This window comes from Capra hircus, chromosome 4, assembly GCF_001704415.2.
Source record: "Capra hircus breed San Clemente chromosome 4, ASM170441v1, whole genome shotgun sequence".
Classification (NCBI taxonomy): Eukaryota; Metazoa; Chordata; class Mammalia; order Artiodactyla; family Bovidae; genus Capra; species Capra hircus.
Genome location: NC_030811.1, coordinates 582,675 through 610,072, shown reverse-complemented (window position 1 = coordinate 610,072; position 27,398 = coordinate 582,675).

Below are 27,398 nucleotides of genomic sequence, written 5' to 3'. Positions count from 1 at the left end.
GAGAAGGCCTCGGCCGACCACCAGGAGCCGCTGCTGAGGGCCAGAGGGAGAAGCCTTGGCCGACCACCAGGAGCCGCTGCTGAGGGCCAGAGGGAGAAGGCCTCGGCCGACCACCAGGAGCCGCTGCTGAGGGCCAGAGGGAGAAGGCCTCGGCCGACCACCAGGAGCCGCTGCTGAGGGCCAGAGGGAGAAGGCCTCGGCCGACCACCAGGAGCCGCTGCTGAGGGCCAGAGGGAGAACGCCTCGGCCGACCACCAGGAGCCGCTGCTGAGGGCCAGAGGGAGAACGCCTCGGCCGACCACCGGGAGCCGCTGCTGAGGGCCAGAGGGAGAACGCCTCGGCCGACCACCGGGAGCCACTGCTCAATGACCCAGAGGGAGAACGCCTCGGCCGACCACCAGGAGCCGCTGCTGAGGGCCAGAGGGAGAAGGCCTCGGCCGACCACCAGGAGCCGCTGCTGAGGGCCAGAGGGAGAACGCCTCGGCCGACCACCAGGAGCCGCTGCTGAGGGCCAGAGGGAGAACGCCTCGGCCGACCACCGGGAGCCGCTGCTGAGGGCCAGAGGGAGAACGCCTCGGCCGACCACCGGGAGCCGCTGCTGAGGGCCAGAAGGAGAACGCCTCGGCCGACCACCGGGAGCCGCTGCTGAGGGCCAGAGGGAGAACGCCTCGGCCGACCACCAGGAGCCACTGCTCAATGACCCAGAGGGAGAACGCCTCGGCCGACCACCAGGAGCCGCTGCTGAGGGCCTTGGAGGTTCCTGGGGCTCAGGCCCTCGGGGCGGCCCCTCTCCGTTACTGCCTGGGATGATGGCAGTGCATTTCCTGTGCCCACAGAAGACCTCAAGGAAGGCAGGATGCAGGGGCGAGGGCAGGCGCCCACTGGGGCCAGAGACTCGCTCACAGTGAGAGCTGAGTGTGTCATGTACAAGTGGCAGGTGGCGCTGCCAGAACAGACAGCAGGAAGATGCTGTATTCACTCCCCAGCCTGCCTGCCTCCTGCTGACAGCCAGGTGTGGTCTGAATAGGATGTGCCTCACAATTCACTCGATCACCAGCCCCAGAACAAAGACCTGCTCAGTGTTCACCCGGCTTGGTCCATGCCAGGGGGCTGGAGAAAACGCGTGGCAGAGACCTTGACGTTTCTTGGTTCTCACAGCCAGAGCACATCTCTCCCAGCCAGGATACTCACTGATTTGACCACTAATTTCTTGTGTTGATACTTGTGCTAAAATTAAGAAAGACCATACTTCATTTTAAATATAAGCCATAAATCACCAGGAGAGACAGAGAGCTTTGTCTACCAGAGCTTGGTTCAGACACACTCCTGGCCAAGGTCTGCATACCCCCCGACCTCCACTCACCAGGGCCAGAGTTAAATCTGGGAAGAAAGCCCAGGCTGACTCACTGTAAGGATGTGGGCCACCCTGTCCCTGAAGGCTGGGTCGTGTGAGCACAGTCCCCTGACCCCCCCTGTCCATGAAGGCCGTGTGAGCACAGTCCCCTGAACCCCCACCCCCCGTCCATGAAGGCGGTGTGAGCACAGTCCCCTGACTCCTGACATCCACAGATTTCCCTTGGCTTCAGAGCTCACATGCATGTGAGCATGCAGGAGACACTCACAACACAACAGACACGTACACACACACGCACACACACACACACACAGAGCTTCAGTGTGACATCTTCCTTCGCTCCCTCTGAACACTGAGTGGGGTCTCATGGCCATCCTGCTCTGCCTTCTCCTGCTCTCATCAGAACTGCAATCGGCCTGCTCTCCCAGGCGGGGCCAGCCCTGCCTCTCACACCCGCTCACTCCCACGGCATTTGGGAAGGGTTTTGTCCTGTGTGAGCTGGACCCCGTCACACTGCTGGCTGGGGACTCACCCCCATCGGCCCCGACCTGTCCTCTCCACTGCAGCACCCCCAGCCCAGCGGGCCCCGCAAGGGAGCCCCCAGGCCCAGCCCCCCAACTCCGGCCCCTCTGCCCCAGCCTGTCACCTCCCAGCCTGGCCTTCTTACCCAGACCGAATCAAAACAGCTTGCTCCCCTCCCCCAGGGCTTCTAAAAGTGCCGAGATGGGCATAAACACTCACTGACACAACACAGAGGCTTTATGACTGAAAAATGTAAGGAAAAAATGAACGCAAAACAAATCATCTCACCAGAAGGAACAGTTTCCCCCTCACATGGAACAAGAACGGGGGCAGCAATCATGGGTCATCTACAAGGCAACAGGAAGAGCCTCAGAAGCCAAGACATTCACACCCAGCTTTGTTAAGCTGAGAACTGATCTCGCTCCTCAGCCAAGAACGGTTTCTATCGCAGCCAAAGAAAACCACGGCGACATCGCCTGGCACAGGGCGACGTGGAGCGTGCTGATAACAAGTATGTTGCGTTTCCCAGCGGCAGTTCTCCCCAGAATGTCTCCTCACACGTGGGTCTTCCGTTTCTCCACCGCCTGTCCCTTCCCCTGGGTGAACGACATTGTGCGGCCCTCTCAATACCTCGTATAGTTTGTTCCCAGCTGCCGTCTGATGAGTGCCTCGAGCCGGCCCCGCGTCAGGTCAGCCCTGTGACCTGGCCCCACGTTGGACGAGCGCCGTGACCCGGCCCCGCGTCGGGCGGGTGCAGTGACCTGGTCCTATGACAACACTGCTTCGCTGTTCCCGTTTTACAGATGAGGAAACCAGGACCCAAAAAGAATAATCACCCGTGTCCAGAAGCCCAATTTGTCTCTGCCCCAAACATGCTCCTCCCCACAACTCCACGCCTTTCCAGGGAAAAGGGTGTGTGCTCACCACAGCTCCCGGAGCAAGTAAGGCCATGCAACTTTCACTGGTGGAGGCAGGTCCAGACCTCAGCCGGACTCCTCAAGCTGCCCCCGCCCTGCGGCCCTTCTCTCCCTTGTGCAGGGGGCAGACCTCGGGGAGGAGAGCAGTCTGCGCATTATTCCACCAGTGACCAGCCCCCCGGGGGGTGGGGGCAGAGGGCTGGAGGGAGGGGCACAGAGGGCAGGCACTGACACCCTTGGGGGCCCTCTGCCACACCCCCATGGCGACACACCCGCAGTGGCTCTGCCCCCGGCCCAGCGCCCCGGGAGCAGCTCCTGATCTGGCAGGGAGGACGGGAGGTCACTCGGAGAGGGCCGCTGGTGTGCCTGGACTCAGGGCCATCAGTGCCCTGCAGACCAGGGAAGGCACGGCAAAGCCCACTCACGCACCGGGTGCCAGGAGGCCAGGCTGAGGCAAGTCTGAGAGCGGACCCTGGGGAAACCACAGGGAACAAGAGGAGGACAGCCAGGAGCAGGCCCGCCCCGGGCACAAGGAAACCCGGCCGCTGGGCAGACGGCTGTTTGGGATGCGGGTTTTGTTGGTGTTTTTCCGGTTTTGGTGTTGATGTTGACTGGTAAATCTTTCACTTTTTCTCCACTCATCTGGGCCATTTTTCTTTTCCAGGAGCTGCTCCTCGGCTGTAAACATCGAAACAGCAGCAGCCTAGAAGCTGTACACACGTGTGGCCTCTGTAAATGACGCTTCACGCCTGAACCAAACTGTGAGCAACTGAACCCCAGCGGGGAGCAGGCAGGAGCTCCCAGCACAGTGCTCGCAGGCTGGGGGACTCTCGGGATGGGTCCCGGGGCCCATCGGAGCAGAGCTGGGCACAGGTCCCCAGTCCCTCATGATGCCTGCACAGGTGGCAGGCAATCTAGGCCCTCCCGGGAGCAGGGTAGGTGCCGGGTAAACCAGCAGAGCTGGCTGTGAGGAGCACTCCCCCGCTCATGAAGTAGCTGGACAAGAACTCTCCAAAGCCTTCCCCCCCTGACCTGAGGCGTCCACACTCGACCTGAGACTCAGCCCGCTGGTCGCTCCCACTATTCAGAGCTGGGCACCGACACAGCAGCACGAGGCGCTCAGTGCAGCACGTCCCCCCTCACCCCATGACCACCCACCCTCCTCCAGAGGCTGGATGCCCCTGCACCATGTCTGACCAGCCACTGGGCAGCAGGAGGGGCCCTTGCTGAGGGCAGAGGTCCAGGGCAGGGCCTGGTGGGCCGGCACCAATGGACCCCTCTCTCTCCGTGGCTGCCAGGCTCGCGGTGCGGGGACCACCCTGGAGAGCAAGAGGCAGATGCGCTGGGCCTGTGTGGTGGGCGCGTCCTCCACGGCCGCAGGGGAGGTCCAGCCTCAGTCCCGGCCCGAGAGACGGCCGCAGGGACCACAGACGGCTGTGGACCAGCACTAACCCACCTCGTAGAACGCCTGTCAATCCCGGCGGAACGGAGCTCGTGTCTGACACAGGAAGCGGCCGTCAGCTGGGCAGGATCAGCGCTGTCACCTGGACATCGGCCCAGGCCTGTCGTCCTGAGGCCCGCGGCAGCTGCCTGCACTCACGCGCCCACCCTCTCTGCTGAGCAGTTACCCCCGGTCCCCAGGTGGAGGGCGCTACCCGGTGCAGCCCAGGTGCTCACATGGGGCGCACAGAGTCCTGTGAGCGCCAACGCCGGCCTCTCGGGACAGGTACTCAACCCCTCTCAGCACAGCGTCTAAGGAGGTGTTTTCACCACAGCTGTAGCGGCGCTGGCGGAGGAATGCGGCAGACATGACAGCCTACACACTCTAAGACGGCAGGACGGAAATCTGCCTGTCCCTCACTTGCAGACGCCCCCAGCACAGTGACCCTGCTCCAACACAGTCCCAGGCCCCTGCCCACACGGCCACGCCCCCCCACACACGGCCACACCCCTGCCCATAGCCCCGCCCTCAGGGCACAGCCACGCCCCCGGGCACACGGCCACGCCCCCTGCCCACAGCCCCGCCCTCAGGGCATGGCCACGCCCCCTGACACGCGGCCACACCCCGGCAGGGATGCTATGTCTGCCCACTCCCCCTAACCTTCGGGAGTCCACCCACCTTGGGTAGCAGCCTCCCCTTATCAATGTGGCTTCAATGCCAGAGCCTAAACGCCACTTTGTCGCCATGTCTCTCGTGGAAACACTAAGGGCTTGAAGCCCTAAAGTTCTGTGAATTGCATTGCATCCTTTTCTAGGAACTCCATCGGCAGAGAAGGTGTGAGGATGAAGAGATGCCCTCTCGAAAGCCATCTTCATCCGTTATAATCCAAGCGGAAGCGCAAGGCCGGCTCCGCCCTGTCTTCTCCCTGTCTCAACCCCAGGCACAGACCCCACACAGGCCCCCCTGCACCCATTGCGCTGCTTCTGGATGTTTCCATCAGATCAAAAGCAAAAACGTGTTTCAGGGCAGGGTATCCAGGCAGGAGCAGAGAAACCACTTCCATGTAAGAACCCCCTTCTCTTGGAACAAGACTCTGGAAAACGAGCAAGAGATTAAAGAGCTGCAGCCCAGAGCACACAGCCGAAAATGGTGCTCACTTGGGCGGCAAGGGCACCCAGACCTCAGATCAAAGCCAGAGCGGAGGCTTCAGAGACTGGGGCGGAGGGGGGGGGTGGGGCTGGAGGCGGAGTGGGAGGGGAAGGGGAGATGGGGGCCGCCCACGACGGCTGGGAGGAGCCGCAGAGGCAGCCTGCTCCCACGGCCGGCACGCCCCCTCCCCTACCCGTCCACCGGCTCCTTCCCCTCACAGGCGGTCAGGCCAGGCTCTGCGAGGGCCGTGCAGGCCTCTCCCTGCGGCAGACCTGGGTGGCTAGCTGCGCGGCGGGCAAAGCACACCTAGGGCAGTAACTTCAGCCCCACACGCCCGCTTCACCGGGACGAGGTGAGTTCTGAGTGGTACTGTGAGTGTCTCCTAGCTTTCTGTCCTCAGACAGGTTTTCTGAAACAATAGTATCTTCCAAAAAATGGATATTTGCTGATTTATTCTTTTGGATTTAGAAAGCATTTTTAAGCTTGTTTCCATAGACACAAAAGTAAAGCAAAGCTTTGGGAAAAAAATATTTAAGAGAGAGCCTTGAATGTCAGATACTGAGGGTACAAATAGCTGCTGCATTAGGAGGAAGAACGGGAACCCAGAGACCCCTGGCTCGCAGTCATGAGCCAGGCCAAGGGCAGCAGCTCCGCGTGAAGGAGCGGCATGGAGGGGAGAGCAGCTGCCAGAGACAGATGCAGCAGGCGCAGGGCTGGCCCTGCAGGGCTGCTGGCTGCGCTCCGGCTCTGGTGAGAGGGGGAAGACCAGGCCAGCGATTCCACCACGTACAGGCCCCGCACAGTCGTATAAACTCCAGGATCCTCCTCAGGAAATCTATCTCATTTTGCCGTCCTGACATGACAGAACACATGGTTCTCAAGCCTCGGTGCCTGTGAATCATCCAGGGTCCTGGTAAAACGCCACGCTGTCTCCAGAGGCCAGGGCGGATCCCAAGTTTCTTCATTTCCAACAAGAAGCAATGGCATCGCATGTAGAAATGATTTCACTTTAAAATTTTGAATCAGCCTACTACATTTTTAATTTTTCTATTTTGAATCCAGGATAATGGCTTTCCAGTGTTGTGCTGGACTCTGCCTCACGTCAACACGAGTCAGCCACAGGCATCACATGTCCCCATTCCCCCACACCCCCCACCCCTCCCCTTCATTGGATGTTTTCAATGAACACTGTGTTACTAAGGATTGTATTATAGAGTAAATGTAACAAACTCTTTATGGTGTATTCTTTGGATCCAAATTCTGTATTTTCCCATACGCCAAGGGACATGCCTTATTCAAATTACCATGTAAGAGCTATGAAAGAAAAGTCATACATCATTTATTGTTTAAGAGTATCTTAAGTTCAATTTTAAGACAGATGTATATTTAAACATATATTTTAATTTAATCAGGATTAAAAAGGCGAGAACCGATCCCAGGCCTGATGTTCAGAATTCTTACACTATGAACTCAAAACCATCAGATGTCTATTTCAGATAATTTTTTAATTCAGTTTTGAAACGATGAGATAAGAAAGAACACTCGGCATTTCCCTGATGGGTGAGTGGCTAAGAAGCTGCCTTCCAGGGCAGGGGCGCAGGTCTGATCCTGGGTTGGGGAGGTAAGACTCCACGTGCCCCAGGGGAGCTGAGCCCTCGGGCCTCGACAAAAGGTCCTGCGTGCCACAGTGAGGGTCCTACATGCTGCAACGGAGACCCGACAGTCAAAGAAATGAACGCTAAAAAAAAGTTTGCTACGTATGAGTGCTTGTCCAGGAGGGACACAGGGCGCTGAGTGTGGTCTTCATGCCAACACGGAAACGCAGATGAGACGACTGTCACCGCAGGCCCCTCCCGCACGGATGCCCGCCACGCTGGGGACCCAGACACACCAGGAGGACGAGCTGGGGGTCGAGGAAGGGTGTCTGGGGGGTGGCTTCCGTACTCCTGACGTTGCATTCCTGCATCTTTCGTCTCCCGCAGCCTGCTGCCCAGCGCAGGACCAGCTGACACAGCGGAACAAAGAAGAAGAACTGAAGACGGTGCTGCAGTGAGACGAGCGTGCAGCGTCCAGCTCGCTAAGCCCTGTCCAGGCGGGGCCGCGAGCTGAGAGAAACTGTCTCCTTCCTCCTCTCTCCCGGTTTAGTCAGGCTCCTCTCCAATCCTCTCCTGGCCTCCGCTGCAGTCAACCGAATGCCACGCTGCCTAGCACCCCTGAGATCTGAGCACTGTGCCCGCTGGGGGGCCAGCAGACGCTCCCTCGGCTCAGGCCCCCACACGTGGTGCCCCCAGGCCCGCACGAGACGGCCAGGCTCACTGAGGGCGTGAGCACAGCGCCCTCGGCCGGGAATCCGGCCCCCGGCCACACAAGGCACCTCCTTATCACGAGGGACGTCCGGGAGGCTGGCGCTGGCTCTTCCAAACCCTCCCGCCAATGTCTGGGAGGCAGGAGTCCTGGAGAACAGGCTTGCCGGGCACTGCTGGCTTTCTCGCCCCGACAGCGTAGAGGAGCAGCTCGAGCACACAGCTGCTCTGTGTCTCAGGAGGCAGCAGAACTGAGCGCTGGAAAGAGACGACCCAAGCGATGCCCCCAGAGAGGGTCTCACGCTGGAGGAGCCACAGCCTCCCAAGCAAGCCTCGCCACCGGACAAGGCCCCCAGCCCAGCAGACATCATCCATGATGAGGGGGAGCTTCGTGTTGGGACAGCTCCAAGTATTTCAAGCGTTCTATTCTGCGCAGTGTGATTTTATCTGCTGGGTACTTCCTTTACTGACCTTGTGATTCTGAGATTGCGCAGAGCAGAGCTTCTCTCTTGAAACAAGACAACTGTGCAACAGGCCGCCGCGGGCCCTGGTTCCAACCCGCCCGCCCTGTCACCTGCACCCGTCAGTGCCCGGGCCCGAGAGGGGGCACTGCAGGCTCCCGGGGTGTGCAGGCCACGGCCACAGGCTGCTGCAGGCCAGATCCTCTTGGGACCAGCCCACCCACCTGCTCCCACCTCCTGCGGCCGTGCCGCCCTACAGCAGCTGAGCACAACACCTGTGACAGATGCTGTGGCCTGAATGTGTGAAAGTCACTCAGTCGTGTCCAACTTTGCAACCCCATGGACTATACAGTCCGTGGAATTCTCCAGGCCAGAATACTGGAGTGGGTAGCCTTTGCCTTCTCCAGGGGATCTTCCCAAACCAGGGATCCAACGCAGGTCTCCCGCATCGTGGGCAGATTCTTTTCCAGCTGAGCCACAAGGGAAGCCCAAGAATACTGGAGTGGGTAGCTTATCCCTCGCCAGAGAATCTCCCCAACCCAGGGATTGAACTCAGGTCTCCTGCATTGCAGGTAGATTCTTTACCAACTGAGCTACACCATTATTTATAGAAAACTTAGGTGGCCCAGCCCCTTAGAAGGGAAGCAGGCTGCTCTAGGACCAGAAGGAGGTTAGAAACTGGGCTTAAAAGATGGGCAGGAACCAAGACAAGACAGCTCCAGGACCTATCCACGGGTGCAGCCAACCCAGGGAGCTCCTCGGGGCCTCCCTCCCCACTGCCCTGCTCAGGGTGGGAGGGGGTACCGGCTGGCCTCACCTCAGCCAAGTGGGCTTGTGTCCCCAGCACAGCTCACACGGGGCAACCCCATGCCCCCAAGCCTGGACACTGTCGCCCAGGAACCCGTGGACCGTTCTGGGGGCCCTGACACTGTGGGCTCTAAGCTCACTTAGAACACAATCCATTTTCTTTTCACATTTGCAGCTGAGTCACTCAGCTGGCCCATCCTGTACCGTTCCCAGCACTGGCCTCTGGACACCAAGAACCAACTCTGGGTCCCCATTCTCGTGGAAATACAGTCTTGCCGAAGCTGCAGCCTAAGTCTGGAGTCTACCTGTGCAATTCCAGCCTCCCTCCAGCCCTCCCAGATCTGTATAGGTACAGATTTAATAAGCAGGTCAGTCCTTCCCAGCTGTATCTACATCTCAGACTGGCAGGGTCGAGCCAAGTCCTGCACTGGATGTGGGACCATGTCCAGAGTGGTCTAACCACCAGCGTCTTCGGTGAAAAAACTACCCCAAACGCCCACACGAGCCTTCTGCGCTTGCCGCAGCTCTTTGTCCCCGCGAGCAGGACCGCGGACTCTTCCTCCAGAGGAGGGGGAGACCACAGGCAATGAGCCACGGGCCCCCAAACCCTGCCCCACAGGAGGCGCAGGAACTGCAAGTCAGTGCTGCGATTCAGGTCAAGGAGCCGGCGTCCTCACCATTCCCCTTCTACAGACCAGAGTTAACAGGCCAAGATGGGGCTTCCCCGGCAGTGCAGTGCTTAAGCCTCCACGCTCCCATCACAGGGGACACAGGTTTGATCCCCCATCAGGGAAGAGCCCACATGCTGCTTGGCACAGCCAAAACAGTCGAGGCGATGGAGAGCCAAAGCTGAGCGCCACCGCAGAGAGCAGGGCCAGAACTGCGCGCACTCCCCCACGGAGTCAGGGGGAGTGCACTCTTGAGACTCCTCACCCCGTTTCAGTCTCCACGGCCTCGCTGACATCTCTGATATGGGTTCTGCTGACAATACGCTCTAGAAGAAGGCAAGCTGCCAGCCGGCATTCCCCAGGCACGAGCTCACGGGCAGCGCAGCAGAGACAGGGCGCTGAGCCCCGCCTCTGTGCCGCACTGGCAGGCTGGCCGGAGGCCCTGCTGGGCACGGGCGGGAAAGCACCTCTGCCTGTAGGTCTGCACCGGAGAAGTGCGGGGCGTCGGCACGACCGCTTTGCTCCAGGCCTCGCGGAGGGCCGTGAGCAGCTCAGCCCTCTCAAACTGCAGTTCCACTCAGCAATTGTTCATTCAAGGTCCTTTACGGGCCTTAAATTAAAAAATACAGACAAACACGAGTGAAATACAGAGGCTCGTTCCCCAGAAGCCGCTGTGAGAAGCGTGCTGCGAACCTTGCTTTGGGGATGGTGACCCCACGTGGGAATGTTTCACGGCCTCTGTCCACAAAGTGTCGAGGACAGGCTGGAAAACGTGCCATGTCTTGTGAACGCTTGGGGACATCCCTCTGGGCCTGGTTCTCAGAGGGAACACTTGATGCTCCCAGCTTTATGACCTGCATCTTGGCCTCTCCTGCTTGGGTCCCTTGTGGCCCCAAGACAGAGAATAACTTTGACCTCCCAGGTGCCCACTTAACCCACAGCAGAGGTTCAGCAGCGAGAAACTAAACGCGTGTGTGAATGAGGGAGCCTCTTCTCAAACTCTCGCCCCGTGAAAACCTCACTCCCTCAACCCCCTTTCTCATTCTCACAAACGCAGAATAAGCCTATTTTATCTTTTCAAAGATTCCGTCACAAGAAGGAAGCTCTGCCCCTCTCACAGCCACGGTCACCCCCTTGTAGCCCCGCTCTCTTTCCCATTGTAACAATAAAGCAGCTCACAGACGTCAGAAATTCTCCCACTTGACGAAAACCTAGAATTCCCTGTGGGAGAAACAGCCACGTTCTTAGGAAACTGAGGAAAGGAGAGGCAGCTGCGAGGAGGTCAGAGGTAAGTCAGAAAGGCCATCAGAAAGGGCACGGAGCAGGCGAGCGCGACCCCAGAGAGGCGGAGCTGACGACGGAGGGCCGGGTCCTGCTCGGTGCTGCTCTGATCCTGCTCAGTGCTGCTCGGGTCCTGCTCGGTCCTGCTCAGTCCTGCTCGGGTCCTGCTCAGTGCTGCTCGCTGCTGCTCAGTCCTGCTCGGTCCTGCTCAGTCCTGCTCGGTGCTGCTTGGGTCCTGCTCGGGTCCTGCTCAGTCCTGCTCGGGTCCTGCTCAGTGCTGCCCGGGTCCTGCTCGGGTCCTGCCCGGGGCGCAGGGCGGAGCCTTGGGAACCGCACTCTGCCGTCTGACTGTCCCTCCCACAGCAGCCTCGTCTCAGACGCGCGACCGTCTGTGGCTCGCGGAGAATCTCAGCAGCACAACGTCCGCAACTGATGCGCCATTGTCATTTTTGTTTTGTTTTGTTTTGTTTTCTGGAATCAAAAGGCTGAGAAGAGTTGGCTGGGACTCGGGGCCAGGAAAAATGCCAGGTTAACTTTCTTCCTGATGGCTACAACTCTCCACCCTCTTTCAAGGGGCAAATCGCCATGGACCCCCTCCCTCCTGCCCCCCTCCACGTCTTCTCCTCCTTCTTCTCCCTCAACAGAGAGGCAGTGGGGAGAACGGATGTGTCTGGACTGGCAAGACCGTGGCGGGGCCCATTCCCAGGGCTGGTGTCCCCAGCCTCGCCCTGTCCCTAGAGAGCAGCGCGGGTTTTGTGGTTCCACTTAAGCGACTGGACGCAGGCGACCCTCTGAGGCATGTACGTGGGATTACATCAATGACGCGGCAGCCAGAAGTAGGAGAGACCTGCGGACCACAGAACTGTTTCTCCCTCCTGTTTTTCTAGACTGTGCACCTTGGAGCCCCGTGAAAGACCCTCCGGACAGGCGGGTACCCTTGTCCCCTGGATATACCCCAGCAGACAGTCCCCAGGCCTTGCTGAAGAGAAGGGGAAACTTCTGCAGCCCTGCCCTGCGGGTGACACGTGGATCTCCTGAACGTTTCCGCTCGAGCATCATGTCCCTTTGGCCCCAGAGGGTCAGCACGAGCATGTGGGCAGGAGCCCTGCACTGTGCCCCCGCGCAGACCAGGGTTGTTAGTGCAGCATTTAGGAGAAATCATCCCTAAGTGAAAGAAGCCAGTCTGGGACTTTTGGAAAAGGCACAACTACAGAGACAGGAAAAAAATCAGTGGTTGCCAGGGGCCCAGGGTGAAAGCGCTGACTAGCTGAAGCACTGAGACGTCTCTATACATTGTGAAATTGTGCACAGCTGACTCTGCGTGGCCTGTTAAAAGTCCACTGAGGTCTACCGGATAAGAATTCACCTGCCCTTGCAGGGGACACAGCTTTGCTCCCCGGTCTGAGATGACTCCACGCGGCTCGGGGAAACAGCCCACGCACCACAGCTGCTGAGCCCACAGACAGCAGTGACTGGAGCTGTGAGTCCAGAGCCCCTGGCCTGCAGCAGGAGAAGCTGCAGCCGAGAGACGCCTGCACTCCATGAGAGAGCAGCCCGGCCACCGCAACCAGGAAAAGCCCGAACACAGTAAGAGACCCACACAGCCAGAAATTGATAAATACATAAATACATTTTTTTTAAAGCCATATAGACGGGAGTATTCAGGGAGAGCCAACTGAAAGAGTTCCCAATGACCAAAAGCTGGAAATTTTTAGCAGAAAAAATAAAGTAGTACAAGATTATTAAGCAAAGTATAAAAGGAATCAGTGAATAAATAAATGATAAAAAGAGACCAAGCTCCTGTGCAGAATTCCGAAGAATGTGCAACATAACCCCAGTCATCAGATGTGAGCCGTACACAGTGACTTCCTTCCAAAGGGAACAGTGTGGAAACAGAGGAGAGAGTCACTTTACACACAGACACCTCGCAGACACAGCTCAGCCAGGAGAGCAAGGTCAGCGTCGACCGGGAAGGGTTCTCTTGCTCGTGTGCACCCTTGGTGCGATGTGGCGAGACAGGAACAGTGTTTACCTCTGTGGTCCTCCTTCCAGACACCCATAGCCTAGTGTGATCATGTTTCCACTGTTTCCCCATCTATTTCCCATGCAGTGATGGGATCAGATGCCATGATCTTCGTTTTCTGAATGTTGAGCTTTAAGCCAACTTTTTCACCTTCCTCTTTCACTTTCATCAAGAGGCTTTTTAGTTCCTCTTCACTTTCTGCCACAAGAGTGGTGTCATCTGCATATCTGAGGTTATTGATATTTTTCCCAGCAATCTTGATTCCAGCTTGTGCTTCTTCCAGCCCAGCATTTCTCATGATGTACTCCGCACATAAGTTAAATAAGCAGGGTGACAATATACAGCCTTGATGTACTCCTTTTCCTAAATGGAACCAGTCTGTTGTTCCATGTCCAGTTCTAACTGTTGCTTCCTGATCTGCATATAGGTTTCTCAAGAGGCAGGTCAGGTGGTCTGGTATTCCCATCTCTTTCAGAATTTTCCACAGTTTCTTGTGATCCACACAGTCAAAGGCTTTGGCATAGTCAATAAAGCAGAAATAGATGTTTTTCTGGAGCTCTCTGGCTTTTTCGATGATCCAGCAGATGTTGGCAATTTGATCTCCGGTTCCTCTGCCTTTTCTAAAACCAGCTTGAACATCTGGAAGTTCACGGTTCACATATTGCTGAAGCCTGGCTTGGAGAATTTTGAGCATGACTTTACTAGTGTGTGAGAGCATTCTTTGGCATTGCCTTTCTTTGGGATTGGAACGAAAACTGACCTTTTCCAGTCCTGTGGCCACTGCCGAGTTTTCCAAATTTGCTGACATATTGAGTGTAGCACTTTCACAGCATCATCTTTCAGGATTTGTAATAGCTCAACTGGAATTCCATCACCTCCACTAGCTTTGTTCGTAGTGATGCTTTCTAAGGCCCACTTGACTTCACATTCCAGGATGTCTGGCTCTAGATGAGTGATCACACCATTGTGATTATCTGGGTTGTGAAGCTCTTTTTTGTACAGTTCTTCTGTGTATTCTTGCCACCTCTTCTTAGTATCTTCTGCTTCTGTTAGGTCCATACCATTTCTGTCCTTGATCGAGCCCATCTTTGCATGAAATGTTCCCTTGGTATCTCTAATTTTCTCAAAGAGGTCTCTAGTCTTTCCCATTCTGTTGTTTTCCTCTATTTCCTTGCATTGATTGCTGAGGAAGGCTTTCTTGTCTCTCCTTGCTATTCTTTGGAACTCTGCATTCAGATGCTTATATCTTTCTTTTTCTCCTTTGCTTTTCACTTCTCTTCTTTTCACAGCTATTTGTAAGGCCCCCTCAGACAGCCATTTTGCTCTTTTGCATTTCTTTTCCATGGGGATGGTCTTGATCCCTGTCTCCTGTACAATGTCACGAACCTCATTCCATAGTTCATCAGGCACTCTATCAGATCTAGTCCCTTAAATCTTCCACTGTATGTATAATCATAAGGGATTTGATTTAGGTCACACCTGAATGGGCTAGTGGTCTTCCCTACTTTCTTCAATTTAAGCTTATGCTACATTAAGTTCTGAAAAGCTTGCTAAAAATACCAAGAGTATAAACAGCAGCACTGAAGTCTGTAGTGGCCTTCTATATCGAGCAGTAGGAATATATTGCCATTTTATTTTCCTCTTTTGTGCATCTGTGTTTTAAAACATGCTATTGTTTTTGTAGTATGAAAAATTCTACAGGTTATCAGTTACTGGATTTATAACTCATTGGATAAAAGAAGCTGAGGACAGGGTCTTGATTTCTTCACAGTTTGAAAGTGGTTTTGACTGTTCACTTGCTCAGCCCATCACCCCAAGAAAACCAAGAGGTCTGTTTCATGTTTAAAATGCCCAGCACCTTGTATCAACAAATCCTGAATTGAACAAAGCAGACCCCAAACTGAGAAGCTGTAACCACATGACCCTCCTGATGCTCCATCCAAGACTGAGCCCAAGAAGGGTAACTCAACAGGTCTCAACCTTGTCTTTTGTCTTCGAGGGTTTCCTCATCACACCCAGGAATATCAGGGGTTCTGGGCTGAGATCTCTTGACCACATGCCAACAACCTGGGAAGGCACACACAGTTGGTGGGGACGAGCTTGTGATAACAGGCAGGAGCCAATCAGAGGCGATGCTCAGAGCCAGGGAAATAATTTAGCCCATGTGGCCCAAGACGAGACAGTCTCAGCTTTGGGTGTGCTGGAGCTTTGGGTGTCCCCCAGGAACATAACACACCCCACAGTCCAGGACAAGAAGATGGCTGCCACTGGCAGATGAGTCATCGTTTCAGCCGCAAGAGCTCACACATGCGTGAGAGCCACGCCTCCTCTGCACCGAGAGCAGTCAAGGGAACAGGTAAGAACCAGACACGCTTCCCAAACATATCACCCACCAACATGCAAACACACCACCAACACACATACACACCAACACGCACACACACACAAACCACCACCACACACACACACCAACATGCAAACACATCACTAACATGCACAACACCACCAACACACATACACACACACCAACACATACACACCAACACACACACCCCAACACACCACCAACACACACATACCAACACATACACACCAACTCACACACCACCAACACATCAACACACACCACCAACACACACCCCAACACACACACACACACCACCAACACACACACACCCCAACATGCAAACACATCATTAACATGCACGCCACCAACACACATACACACACACCAACACATACACACCAACACACACACCCCAACACACCACCAACACACACATACCAACACATACACACCAACTCACACACCACCAACACATCAACACACACCACCAACACACACCCCAACACACACACACACACCACCAACACACACACACCCCAACATGCAAACACATCATTAACATGCACACCACCAACACACATACACACACACACCAACACATACACACCAACACACATACATACCAACACACACACACACCCCAACACACCCCAACACACACACTACCAATACACACACACACCCCAACATGCAAACACATCACTAACATGCACAACACCACCAACACACATACACACACACCACCCACACACACCCACCACCAACACACATACATACCAACACACCCCACCAATACACACACCCCACCAACACACACACACACCAACATGCAAACACATCACTAACATGCACACCCACCACCAACACACACAGACACCAACACACACTAACACACACACATGAACATGCAAACATATCACTAACATGCACACACACCACCACACACCACACACAACACACACACACACCACCAACACACCCAACACACACACACCCCACCAACACACACACACACCAACATGTAAACACATCACTAACATGCACACACCCCACCAACACACACACACACACTACCAACACACACCCCAAGATGCACACACACCAACTCACACACCACCAACACACACACACCCCACCAAAGCACACACACCACCAACACACACCCCAAGATGCACATAGACCAACACACAACACACCATCAACACACACCCCAACATGCACACACACACCAACACACACCCAAACACACACCCCAACATGCACACACACCAACACACCAACACACACCACCACCACAAACACACAAACCACCAACACACACCCACCACCCACACCCCAAGATGCACACACACCACCAACACACAACACACCAACATGCAAACACAGCACTAACATGCACACACACCACCAACGCACAACACAGCACCAACAGAGAAACACACCGACATAAAAACACATCACCAACACACACACTCCAACACGCACACACAACCAACAAACACAACATGTAAACCCATCACTAACATGCACACACACCAACACACACTACCGACACACAAACATACCACCAACACACATACCCCAACATGCACACACACACACCAACACACACACACACACAAAAACACCAACACACACCAACACACAAACACACCAACACACAAACACACTGACATGCAAACACATCACAAACACACCACCAACACACGCACACATAACCAACATACAAACACACCAACATGCATACACACCACACACACACACCAACACATAAACACACCACCAACAAACACACCAAGACACACACACACATACCACCAACAAACACACCAACGTGCAAACACACCAACGCATACACCACCACACGCAGATACCACCAACATGCACACACACCACCAAAAGACAAACATACCAACACACAAACACATCACCAACATGCACACATACGAACACACACACACCACCAATACACAAACACAGCACCCACCAACACATAAGCAGCTAGCTTCTTGAGTTTGCTTCTTCCTCACTTAGAGCTAATGAAAGGTTTGGAAAATATTTATGAAAAGTAAACACTGAAGGATGAATCTGCCCCAGTCTGTTCTATTAGAAAGAAAACAGAGATAGTTTCTGCAGAATTTCAAGATCAAAAGATATTCCCTCTGAAAACTCCCCTTTCGAGGTTGATCCAGCATTCTTTAAAAAAGAAAGAAAAGAAAACAGGGGCTGGAAGCGGCCCTCACAGATGTAGCCGCGTGGCTGCCTCCTCTCAGGGAACCGAGCGTCTGAGAAACGCCTGCTGGCGGCCAGCCGGGCCCCTGCTCTCTCGTCACAAGCACCTCAGAGGAGCCAGTGAAGGAAAAAGGACCCAGCGCAAAGGCATCCACCTGCATCACTGTAATCTACACCCACAGGACTATTTCTTGCCCAAGTAACTTTCAGTGAGCGTTAGAGCATAGAACACTGAGGACGGTCGGGAGCGTGTAAGCAGCAGAAGAGCCGACCGCAGGGGTGAGCGTTGGTTGGCAGTGGCACTCGCGTGTCAATCTCGCCCCTCCCGGCGTCTTGATGTGAAGAGGACCCCCTCCCTCTCGGTTCAGCTGCCCCAGGGGCCCACGGCCCCTCGCAGGCAGGCGGTCCCCCGCGCCTTCCGGAAGCTCCATCAGGCACCCGACACGCTGAGCAGACAGGCGCGAGCCACCCTCGCCTGTTTCTCAGCCGCCCCTCGCCTCCCTGCCAGTTCCCCTCTTCACACCACATGTCCAAGGGGACCACTTTCAGCACTGCCTCTCCCATCTTACATTCCACACGCTTTCCCGGGTCTCTGTCCACGTGGATGGCCTTCGACAATAATGCGTCCTGAATACATCTTCAGACTTCCGAGAGCCCCAGTGTGAATCCAGCCTCTCCGGACAGTCACCCTACGGCGTGCGCCCTCTTCCTAAGTGGCCCCAGGCTGGACTCCTCCACTGCCCAGCTGATCACACCAAGGACCCCACCCCGCCCCCCGCCACCTCGGGCCCACGTGGCCGCACCTCCCAAAGCCTCCGCCTGCCCCCCGCGCGCCTTCCCTCCCGCCTTCTCCCACCTCAGCAGCCCTCTCAGTAGTCCTAGGCTTCAGGCCACCTCCAGTCCAGCCATTCTCTGAACTAGGACTTCGTGCGACACCAGATGAACTGCATCCAATGACAGGAACCCCTCAACGATGGGCCAGTCTCTTCTGTAAAAGCCACAGGGCCCTTTTGTGGGTCCTGGCCCCCGAGCTCTGGGCGTCTTCCGCCTCCCTGCTTGTGCACACGACATTCCCGGGTCTGGAATGCTCCTCTTCCCACTGGACCCCAAGGAAAGCTCCCACTCTAGACCTCAGCTCACTCACCCTCTCCCAGTGTGCTTGGCCCCTGAGCCCCTAGTGGGTTTGGAAAAGAGACACGCAGGCTGAACCTCCTCCAGGCCAAGCTGTGCTGCTCTGCAGCCCCTGAGCCGGGGGTGGGGGCGCCTCTGCAGAAGCAGCCGGTGGTCACCTCCCGGCGCTTCCTAGGCCCAGGCTGAGGTTCTCTGCAAGTGACACTTCCCGCTCCCCTGTCCCTCCTGAGAGGAGCCTCAGCTACAGGTCCCCAGGGACGTGAGTGTAACAGGTGAATCATTTAATTATTATTTGGTGTAATTAAAACATATGACAGGAATGTCAGCACTCCCCTTGCTCATGAGCACAGGCTCATCTGAGATGCTCCGGAGGCAGGCTGGCCCTCCTCCCTGCGCTGTCACAGGTGGACCCCTGCTGACCGCTCCCGCCAGGCCCGAGGGCCAACTGCTGCCTCCCTGTCTGGAGAGGGAGAGGCCACGGCTCATCGAAGGCCTCCTGGGAGCCTGGCGGAGCCGCGGGGCCCTAAGAGCCCAGCCCAACACCCAGGCTCACGCCAGGGCACAGCCCTCCAGCGCAAAAGCCATGGCCTCAGGGCCTGGAGCAGCAGGAGCCCCACGAGGCTCCCCGTGTGAACTGCAGGCCCCCACCCAGCCCACTCAGGACCCACCGCCCTGCAAACGCACAGGGCCGCCCCTGGCATCCAGCTGCCATGGGATTCTGCGGAAACCAGCGTGCCCTTGAGCCTCTGAGGGGGTCACAACTTCCAGAAACTTCTGAAAGGGGCCCCAGACACACGGCGCAGAGACGTGACTTGCCCTGCCAGCCCAGGGGCCCAGGATCTGCTGTGTGTGTGGGGTCAGGGGTCCCGGGCAGCACTCACGGGACCCAGAGGGCTTTCCCATGAGACACCCAGGTGTGAGCTGTGAGACCTGTGCTCCTGAACCCACCTGCGGGGCCCGGACAAGAATCCCCGTCCTGCTGCGGACAGGCTGTGAACTCCGGCTCTGGCCTCACCTCTCCCTGCCTCCCAGCTCTCCACCTCCAGAGGGCCCCCCAGGGCTCAGAAAGCTGACTCCATCATCCTGCACTGTGGACCTCGTTACTGTGTGTAGGTGTGGCAGGCTGGGCTGGGTCACCCCAAATTCACAGATGGCGGTCCTGACCCAGGACCGTGGGGCGTGACTGCTCTTGGAGACAGGGAGCTGTGAAGAGGCGGTCAAGTTAGAGCCACGAGCCACGAGCAGGTCCTGATCCTGCGTGGCTGGCGTCCTCATGAGACCAGGACACACTCCACAGACGGGTCAGACAGAAGACGCTGGGGTGGGCATGGATGTTCCAGGACCGCACTCGGATACAGCTGCAAATTCCCGTCTCCTAAGGGACACCGGTCCTCTGGAACGACCTGAGTCCTCCAGGTCAGGACTGTGTGTAGTTTGGATAAAAGAGAACAGATGGGCGGAATGAGACTGGGAAGCTGCGCAGTGGGCAGTGTGAGGAGATGGGGCCGTGGGAGGCCCCCGACTCACCCCCTCTGCCCACTCGGGGTGCTCAGGGAACAGTGTGAGGAGATAGGAACATGGGAGGCCCCCGACTCACCCCCTCTGCCCACTCGGGGTGCTCAGGGAACAGTGTGAGGAGACAGGAACATGGGGGGCCCCCGACTCACCCCCTCTGCCCACTTGGGGTGCTCAGGGAACACTGTGAGGAGATGGGAACATGGGGGGCCCCCAACTCACCCCCCTTGACCACTCGGGGTGTCCATGGGGGGCCAGACCATTTGGCATGAGGGGGCCAAGGGGGCAGGTAAGGAGTTGAGCAGAAACATGGGATGAGCTCTGTCCTTCTCCACCCCCTTCCTAGACACGTGCACACGCACCCCAGCTCACACTCCAGCCCTGAGTTTCTGTTGCAACCAACACAGAAGCAGAACACACAGACAGACTGAGATTCGCTCTCAGAACAGACTCCCAGTCAAGTCAGATATTCGGAACTCAGAATTAGTGGTTTGGTGGCCGGGCTAGCCCACAAAGCCTTTTTAATACAAAATACACTTTAAGTACTACATATCTGCAATAAAAAGTAATGGGAAACATGCTCTATGCAACAATATTTGACCAAAAATAATCGAACTGAAGTCCTAGTAAATTTTTATCCTGAGTGCTGATGCAACGACCTGAGGGGGCCAGCCGGGCAAGTGCGGGCCGCGGGCGGGGAGGGGACTTGGGGTTCCCAGGAGGCTTCTGGGCGGGTGAGGGCGGGTCCTCCAGCACGGCCCGGCTCATCCCCTGCCCTCACCCCTCCTGTCTGACTGCTTCCCCTCAGGACCGCTCGCACGGCTCCCGGCCTTGAGGAGCTCTGTGCAGTGTGTGGGGTGTGAGACACAGGTGTGAGCAGGGGGCGCAGAAGCGCCCTTGGCCACCAGGAGAGAAAGACAGGGACACAGCCACAGGCGCGTGTGTGGTGAGTGTGTACATGGCTGTGAGTGTGAATCTGTGCGTGCACTGTGCAGGGAGGGTGTGTGCAGGGAGGGTGTGTGCGCGGGCTGGGGCTGGAATCTCCCACGGTGCGGGGGGAGGGGAAGTACACAGGAGCGTGACCTCAGCTGCACACACAGACACACCCGCATCTCTGGCTTCACCACTGCTGCTTCCACGAGTGACACAAGCAGAACCCAGGAGCTGAAGAACTTTCTATGTTTCAGGATATTTTTTAATTTAAAAAGGAAAAAAATCAAGGAAAAACCTACAAGCAACTTAAGAGTTGCAGACAGAGCTCATTCTTCCTCAAAGAAAAGTCAGCATTACTACCTGATCAAAGCCCATGGATGGGACTCTCGCGAACGCTAGTCAGCACCAAAAGACCAACAACAAGCTAATCGAAACCAAAACCGAGGCTGCTCCAAGCCAGAGACAGGGCAGCAGCGCGGCTGGGGACAGGGCGGCGCGGGCCCCTGCGGACCCTCAGGGCCCCTGGTAGAGCAAGCAAGGCGGCAGCCCCGGGCCCTGCCCGCCCAGGCTGCCCGCCACTGGCCCAGGGATGCCAGCCTTCTCCACGTCACCCCATCGAGTCTCATCTCACAGCCAGTGGCTGCACTTCACCCATGGGCTGTGACCGCTCTGAATGCTCATGGGGGCCAGGAGCAGGCATGAGGCCGTCCAGACGCAGGTCGTGAACCGAGGCCAAAGCTTGAACCGAGGCCCAGGGACAGTGACGGGCCTGCCCGCGGCTCTCTCCGAGGCCCGGGGCACTGCAGTGGGTGAGCGGATACGTACGCTTCACAGATAGCCTCCTGGAAAGGGCAGGTGAAAGTGACCTGTCCTGGCCAAGAGGGGCACGGCCTTCAGAGAGGTCAGCGAAGAAGAAAACCAAAGAGCTCTTAAAACTCCATCCGTGGAGAAATAACTTAAGGATGAAAACAATGCTCAGACACCCACCCCAGGCCCCCTACTCTGGCGCCCAGCCCCTGGGTAGAGAGGAGAGAGAGACCGTCTGGCCGTACACCTCCCACCACCCTTCTACAGCACACGTCCAGTCACACTCAGGCCGCCAAGCAACGCCAGCCCCACCCCTGCAGAGCCACCTGGAAGCCTGAGCTGCATGCAAACCCGCTGCGTGTCCTCTCAGCGGGGCTGACAGCCCAGGTGCCCGGGCCAGCTGTCCACAGGAACACGGGTGCCAAGAGCCAGTCTGCACGCCCCTCCACCGATAATAAGTCATACTTATCTTGCTCTTAAAACGGGGTTTTCTGCATTAAAACTGCAAACAACAGAAGCAGAGAGAAGGGAACGTGCTCACCCCAACCCAGCTGCTCCCCACCCTGCAGACACACAGGGGCACCGAGGTTCACATGGCTTTGAGGCATGTGGAACCAGCCAAAGCCCATGGGTCACAAACGCTCCCAGGAAGAACAGGGGCCGTTTTCCCCACACAAAGCCTAACCAAGCGCTCCAAGGGGCCCTGGTGGACTCTCCACAGCGTCCCAGGGACCCCCTCTCAAGACCCCCACGCAGAGAGAGCAGAGCAGAGCTTGAGCACCCATGGCGATGCTCACCCCCTGGCTGTGGTCCAGTCTGCCCTCGCCTGTCCGGATGGCGGCCTTGCTGGAGGGACAACTCACCCAGAGAGGCCTGCAGGCTGTGGCCCAACCCGGCCCAAGTGCCCAGTGCCTAGTGTGGGGTCATAGCTGCCCCAGCCCCGGCTGTGGTCAGGGCCAGCGCTGAGCTACGCTGGGCACCCCAGACCCATCCCTGGACTTCTGAAAGGGGGCTTGGCCTGTCCAGCCTCTCCAGTGCTCCTGGCACCCCGGAGGCCCATGGGGTCGCAGCTCAGGCTGGCCACCCAGCACCTCCCTGCACAGCCGCCTCTGCCGAGCTGGCCCTCACCGTGCAGGCCAACGCTAAGCGATGTCACTCACTGTCGCCGCCACAGCACAGTGTCTGACCTCGGCTCTGGAGGCAGCGCGACCTTCCCAGGAAGCTTACCAACCAAGACGCGCTGCTGGACCACAGGGGCAACGCCCAGCTCCCCCTCTGCACCACTGAGGTGGATGGGCGCGACTTAGGCACACCTGCGTGGGAGCCACAGAGGGCGACAGTGCCGGCAAGCGGGGCTCGTCAGCCTGGACCCAGAGCCGCCTCAAAGCCCCACCCCACACACCAGCCCAGGGCCTGCGCCTCGGACAGGTCCTGCACGACCACCCCGACGAGTCCCAGGCTGGGAAGGTCAAGTCTGCAGGGGGCTGGGGCTCTTACATAATCTGAGGAAGGGTTTACTCTCCAAGTTACCCTCTAGAAAAGGCAATTTATGTTCCTTCCACAATCTCGTCTAAGAAAACAGCACTTTGGTCTCTGACACTCTTGGAAACACAGGGCAGTGGAGAGCCAGGGGCTTTGGCCACATGCACCTGATTTAAATCCCCACCTCATCCCTTCCAGCTGAGAGACCCAGGCAGGCTGTTTCCACCGCCCGTGCCTCCGTTTTCCTTTCTGTGCAATGGGAACCGGATGGTCCCCACCTCGTGGGCACCCGGGGCGTGGGAGCCTGCAGGCAGTGCCGGCTTCACTCTCTCTGTACATGGCTGTGTCTGCAGCCCAGCCTTCAGCGCCTGAACTGCTGTCATACGCACATTTGAAAAAAGAGAGAAAAAGCCAGAGGGGTGGTCAGCTCTTCCCTGGGAGCCAGGTCATGGCGTAGGCGACTCCCTCTCACACCGTTCAGGTGGTTCCTCGTTCAAAACATATGAAAACACTGATGAGGCAACCATTAAAAAGGAGGTAGTGAAGAGGTTTTCAATTACTCGGTAACTCGCTCACACAACGCAAAGTGAAAAAAACAGGGTACTAACTGTACATGAAGTATGTCCACAACCATGAATTCTTTTCAACCACTCATTTAAAAACAGATGGAAAGACGTGTAGCAAACTTTAATACAGGGGCTGTACTTAGTGGTATCGGTTTTCTCTTCATTCTTTACAGAATGTCTAAATTTTCTGCCATGAGCCTGTGTTATTTTTATTTCAGAAAAATACTTCAAAAATGAAGCATCTAAAAGGCCAAGTCCTAGATAAGATGCACAGGGAAAATAAGATTTTGGTGAAGACTTCCTAAAGCAACTGTACACCAGGCCAGTCCCCAGTCAGTCTTCACTGTGGTTGTTGGTGACCCAGTGCCCAGATGTCACTCATCAGTCAATTAAAATGATGCGTCTGACAACACGAGAGTTGAAACAGGAAGGCCGGAAATGCTCTTTCAGGTTGGCTGAGTGCTCACTCCCGTCCGGGGTCCAGATGGGGAGGGACACCTTGCCAAGTTACACTGAAGATTTCAGGCTTGAGGCTTTATGGGTTGATGACACTTTCGAGAAAAACAAGCAGTAAGCAGTAACTAAGCAAATGAGCCTGCTTGAGCGACGTCTCAATTCTGTACCCGGTCCGTAAGAGAGCCGCTGGGCTGGGCTGGGCTGGTGGTGGGCGTGCAGCTCCACCACGGCTGAGCCAGCACTCGGGAGAGGCCGGAGAGGCGGTCCTCTGAGTCAGGGCGGCGGTGAGGAGGCCGGGCTGTGCACGGTATGGCTGCCTCCCCAAGTTCATGCTGAGACCCTGGGCCCCAAGGTGACACTGCAGATGGGTCCCCGGGGCAGGGCCTCGTGGCAGGAGCGGTGCTCTGGTAGGAGGAGACGCGAGTGCGCTTCCCGCCTCTCTGTCCACCTCATGACAACACGGCAGGAAGGCAGCCGTCTGCGGGCTTGGGGAGAGCGCTCAGCACACAAGGCTCCGCAGTACTGCACCCTGGCCGTGGACTTCCAGCCTGCAGAACCGCGAGGAACAAATGTCTGCTGTGTGAGCTGCGTAAGATATCTGCGTGGTCTCTTACCACAGGAGTCCAAAGGGACCAGGAAAGAGGGCTCAGCCAAGTTACAGTCACAGGGAGAGTGCTTAACATAGGGACCACTTACAGGGGTGTGTGGAGGGCTCTGCGGGAGCTCCAGGCTGGCACCCGGGGAGGAAGACGCTGTGGGGGCAGTGACCCGAGGCCCAGGACAGGGCCGACTAGGAGGGCTCTGAGGAGGAGACCCCAGACACCCCTGCTCCTCTCAGCGCCTGCCTGGGTCCTGCTGCCCGGGGACCCAGGGCCACCGGCAACAGAGTCACGAGGACTGCACCCCAGAGGGGCTTGAGGGGACAGGAGGGGAGCACCCCAGAGGGGCTCGAGCGGACAGGAGGGGAGCACCCCAGAGGTACTCGAGTGGACAGGAGGGGAGCACCCCAGAGGGGCTCGAGAGGACAGGAGGGGAGCACCCCAGAGGGGCTCGAGCGGACAGGAGGGGAGCACCCCAGAGGTACTCGAGTGGACAGGAGGGGAGCACCCCAGAGGGGCTCGAGAGGACAGGAGGGGAGCACCCCAGAGGGGCTCGAGTGGACAGGAGGGGAGCACCCCAGAGGGGCTCGAGAGGACAGGAGGGGAGCACCCCAGAGGGGCTTGAGCAGACAGGAGGGGAGCACCCCAGAGGGAAAAAGCACACCCCGTCACATCCTGCCAGCACAGCAAACAGCCTGCCCTGGGCTCCTCCGCCAAACTCTATTTCTTGCATAAAAATCTGAACATTGGGCTAAATTACCCTTATACGAACATTTTCGCTCGATAGCACTCTCAGCTTATTTCTTATTTAGCTCTCTAATAAATGACTGTCTCTTCTTCATTTTTATTTATGAATGTTCGTTTCCTTGTTATATTTGCTAGTTTCACCTTGGCCTCATAAATGTAATTTGTTGCTTCAAATTCTGGCAGCAGAATTGCTTTCGGAAGTGCCGGAAAGCCGTCACTCTAGAGCTGAGGACAGAAGCACTGGCTTTGCTCATAATTTCTTTCTTCTGGTTCTGGAAGCGAGATGCTGCTTTTCCAAGTGCCGCACTGAGTGACCAGCAGGGAGGTTCACGCTCCCCCTGGGGCGGAGGAGGAGCTCTGCTCTGGACAGTGACTAGACTCCACGGCACAGGTGGCTCTGGGTCGGTGTCAGGCTCTCAGGGAGCCCCGTGGGCTGCTTTATTTTCACGCGTCACAGAGCAAACGGCCAGGGCTGGGGCCCGCCTCTCACTCTGGAGCAGTCTTCAGGGCTCTCCTTCTGTTTGCCCCGTAGTTAATGAGCACATTTATAGGCCTTCATTTTCCGTGATTTCCCTCCGAGCCACTCATCTGCTGTGGTGCTTAAGGCATCCGTGGAATCCCGCTAGTGGACACCTCACATCTGAGCGCCCACGTGCCCACACCAGCCAGGACACACCTCGAGTTCCCCGAGGACGTGCGTGTCCCAGGCATCCAACGCAGCTGACCCGCCTGCTTCAGGAACAGACGGGGTGACCCCTGGGCTCCGCGGTGTCCCTGAGCCCCAGGGGAGGGTCCCTGCGTGGACGGGAGCAGGGCCCTGCCCGGCAGCACGGGCGGAGCCGGGCCCTCTGCGGCTCTGAGCCTGCCGGCATGCTGTGCTCCAGAAAGGAGCGTGTGTTGCGTGGTCCAAGCAGGAGGGTGCGGGGCCAGGCTGGCTGGGCCTAGGAGGGACGGCTGCTGCTGTCCGTGGACACAGGCCGCGTGCGGTCACCGGACCCAGCGCTCACCCTCTCACCTGGAAATTCAATCACGCAGACTCGGCACCCCACTCTCATCTTAGAGGTGAGGAGACAGAGGGCGGCAGGCTGGCTGCCCTGCACCCTGAGGTCTCACCCCCAAGCCCACGCCCTCACTCTTCCCAAACCCAGGGGGGTGATCGCCCCTTAGCTTCCAAAAGCTCTGGAGGGAGTGAAAGCACAGATCCAAGGAAAACCATGCTTCTGGGTGTTAGCTGTAATTCTCCACAGTTAGACGCTGAAAAGATTTACACTGATAACAAACTAGGAAACTGGCACATTTTCCCATGAAATATTTCTCCAAATTGCATCTAAAAATATGACTATGAATTCAAATGAGCCTGAGAATCTTTTGAAATTTATATTCAAATGTACTGAGATGTGGATTTACTATTTAACTTATTCACATTTTCTGTGCTTTAAGCCACAGTTCAGTTCAGTCGCTCAGTCGTGTCCGACTCTTTGCGACCCCATGAATTTCAGCACGCCAGGCCTCCCTGTCCTTCACCAACTCCCGGAGTTCACTCAGACTCGCGTCCATCAAGTCAGCGATGCCATCCAACCATCTCCTCCTCTGTCGTCCCCTTCTCCTCCTGCCCCCAATCCCTCCCAGCATGAGTCTTTTCCAATGAGTCAACTCT